This window comes from Mustela nigripes, chromosome 13 (genome assembly GCF_022355385.1).
Source record: "Mustela nigripes isolate SB6536 chromosome 13, MUSNIG.SB6536, whole genome shotgun sequence".
Taxonomy (NCBI): Eukaryota; Metazoa; Chordata; class Mammalia; order Carnivora; family Mustelidae; genus Mustela; species Mustela nigripes.
The window spans coordinates 52,220,187-52,223,721 of NC_081569.1; the positions used below are offsets into that span (position 1 = coordinate 52,220,187).

At 38.0% G+C, this 3,535-nt stretch overlaps 1 pseudogene; it reads right to left on the minus strand.

Annotated features, from left to right (window-relative positions):
- Positions 1-505: 505 nt before the first annotated feature.
- Positions 506-1,453, minus strand: LOC131999339 (olfactory receptor 4F6-like; annotated as a pseudogene).
- Between the last annotated feature and the right edge of the window lie 2,082 nt (positions 1,454-3,535).

Below are 3,535 nucleotides of genomic sequence, written 5' to 3' on the forward strand. Positions count from 1 at the left end.
TGTCTACAGTATAATTTGACTTCTCACTCCGCTTAATCTACGTCTTCTCTTTCTCTGCCACATTAGTGATCCCTATAAAATACCCTGCATGCCAAATCTTAAATATATGTCTATATCTATATCTATGTGTGTGTGTGTATAGTGGACTGCTTGGATGATCACAAAGGTTTGAGAGACAATAGTGAGAGATGGGGTGGGAATGAACAATAAGTTCTCTCTCCTGCATGAGGCCCCTCCTTCAAGACTGGAAGAGGAATGTTTTATTTAATGTATAGAAACCAACAGAGAGAGACAAGAGAAGTGAAAAGAGGAATATGTTCCAAACAAAAGATCAAAATAAGACCTCAGAAAGATGGTCCTTTCTGACCATCTTTCTGACCAAAGCCAATAGAGGATTGGCTTTTAGGAAGAGAAAATTAATCGATAGTCACTTGGAAATGTTGTGTTTCAATAAAGCCATTTAGTAATCTTTTTTTTCTAAAATCCAAAGTTGACCGAACACTCGCTACTTTGCCATCTTCATCTCTCTGTTCCTGAATGTGTAGATGTATATATGACTGGATTTAGAAAAGGAGTTAAAACTGCATCAGATCTGGCTATAAACTTGTCCAGGTGTGTTGAAGGAGAGGACCACATATGGAAAAAAATCAGTGGACCAGAGACTAAAATCACCACAATAATATGAGCTGACAGAGAAAAAGGAGCTTTGAATGAACTTCCTGTAGAGTGTTCCTGAAGTGTGGCTAGGACAAAGATACAAGAAAGGGTAAGCAAGAAGAAAGCAGCCAAGGAAATGAACCCACTATAGAAGGAACAATGAACACCAGTTTATAAGTATCTGTACAGCCAAAGTAGATTAGCCAAGGTATGTTACAGTAAAAGCTATCTAATACATTGAGCTACAGAGGGGCGAGCTTACCACAAAAGCCGGTTGGGCCAATATGTGAATGAGACCATGGTCCAGACAACCACAAAAATCAAAATACATGTTCTTGGCTCATGATGGTCAGGTAATGGTGAGGTTTTCATATGGCTATATATCTGTCAAAGGCCCTGGAAATGAGAAGTACATCTCATTGCCTCTAACTGCATGGCAAAAGAAGATCTGAGCTAGATAGTCCCCAAAGCAGAGGACTTTCTGCTTCCTGAAAAGATCACAAAGCATCTCGGCTGCTGCAGTGAAGAAAAATGTCAGGTCAGTGATGGAGAGATTGGCTAACAGAAGATACATGGTGGGGTATAAGGGTCAGAAGTCACAATGACTTCTCCTACTAGAAGGTTTACCCTTACCCTACTAGAAGGTTTCCCATCATCCTAGACACATATAAGAGACAAGAATAGCAAAAAAAAAAAAAAAAAGCTGGATCTCCCAGGAATTGGAGAGTCCTAGGAACATAAACTCAGACACCCCAGGGTTATTGGCTCCATCCATTGGCTTATTTGGTAGGTTCATGCTCCTGATACCTAAAGAAAGTGACAGAATTCAAATTAATACTATTACATTAATATCCTCCATGGAAAAAGTATATGAAATTTGAAAGTCGGATATTACCTGAGCATTTCACAAAATCAAATATCTTTTTGGCCACTATTACTATAGTTACATATGATAGTAAATGTGTTGCCAAATAGCCTTCCTAACACAAGGAATGGTGCCTAGGAAAATTTATTTAGATGACAAGTCTTTTACATCCCATGTAAATTATTTTTTCTGATCACTTTTTGGGAATAGCAGCTAACTGAAATTTAGGTATCTAAGCAAATGGGAGTTTTGATAGTATAAAAACCCAAATAAATTTGGAATATCTGGTACTGTCCAAATATAATGAGCTTCAAAGAGGTATATCAGAAAGAATAGCACAAGGAACTGCTGAATAAACAGGAGAATTTACTTGAACCTCTTTCTCATTAAGAAAAAAAAAAGATATTGGGGAGAATAACAAGGTGGACCATTGTTCATGTTGATGGTCAAATTAGCTAAGACTTAATGGGTGAGGCAGAGACAGCATGGGGGACACAGTGGCATGGAAAATGCTTCTGGCAGAAGGAAATCAGACAAATCCTGGAGGCAGGAGAGAGTCATGCCTCATTTACCCTTCAAAACATGCTCAAAGATTTCCTTTTCCAGTCCTCCCAGGGTTGACCTCCAGCACATACTGATGAGTCCATATATTTTTGGTGTTTTCAGATGCTGATCCAAGTAACCCAGGAAAAAAATGTACATAAAAATAAAATCAGTGATTTATTTAAATCCATTTCAAGTTAATTTCTGTGAATGCTATAAGATAGAGACCTAGTTTCATTCTTTTGCATGTGAATATCCAAGTATCCAGCACTATTTATTGAAAAGAATGTCTTCTCCAGTGAGTAAAATGTTAATAGTAGAACCTAAGTGTGGGTAGGCAGGTATTTACCATAAAATTCCTTCATCTTTGTAGTATGTTTGAAATACTTTCAAAATAAAATATTCCAAAGGAAAGGGAGAAACATATCTAATAAAATGATGATGTTCTACCAAAAAAATGGCATACAAAGTACAATCTCCAAAATCTCCTAAAGTCATTTGGGGAAAAAACAAAAAAACTAAAGTCTCCTAGAGTGTAAGTCTCTTGAAATCCAGGATCTAAACATGGAGTTTATTCATTCAACCTATTTTTTGAAATGCACATTCAATGCAGTGGGTAGTAACATAGAAGGAAGAAGCCCTAATTCTACCTGGGGGAATCTGGGCAGACTGACTACCCAGGGAAGGTAACATTTGAGTAGAGACTGAGAGAGGAATGAATGGGAAGTGAGGGTTTAGGGTGCATGGAAGACATTCCAGGAAGAATTCCAGGAGGAATGCAGATGTGACATAGCATGTTTGATATGTTTCAGAAACTATAGTCATTTAGTACTAATGAAACATTAAGTACAGGGTAGAGGGTAGTAGGTGAAGACACAAGGAGCTTTTTAAAAATATTGTGCCCACCCCAGGCCAATTAAATCAGAATCTTTGAGAGATGGGTCAAGAGTCCAAGTATTTTTTGAAAGTACATCAGGTCATTCTAATGCACAGCTACTATGGAAAACCACTGCTCTATTCTATGTTTCTCTTTATACTCCCATAGAATCTTAAAAAAAAAAAAAAAAAAGAATCTTGGGCATCTCCTTTTCTTTCTTTCTTTCTTTCTTTCTTGAGAGGAAAGGGGGCAAGGACAGAGGGAGAGAATCCCAAGCATGTTCCATGCCCAGCAGAGAGCTGATGTGGGGCTCAGTCTCACAACCCTGAGATCACGACCTGAGCCAAAATCAAGAGTCAGACACTTATCCCACTGAGCCACCCAGGCACCCTTCTATGTGCATCCCTTTTTCACTATACTCACCTCACAGTGTTGAAACTCTTTCTCTGTATCTCATAGAAAAGAAGCTCCTCAATGGCGGGGATGCTTTCTTATTTTTCTCTTTATCTCCAGTGCCTTGCATACTTTCTGGCAATTAGTAAATATAAGTGTTTGTTGAACTAAGCAGAACTAAAATATAAAGGATAAAATTA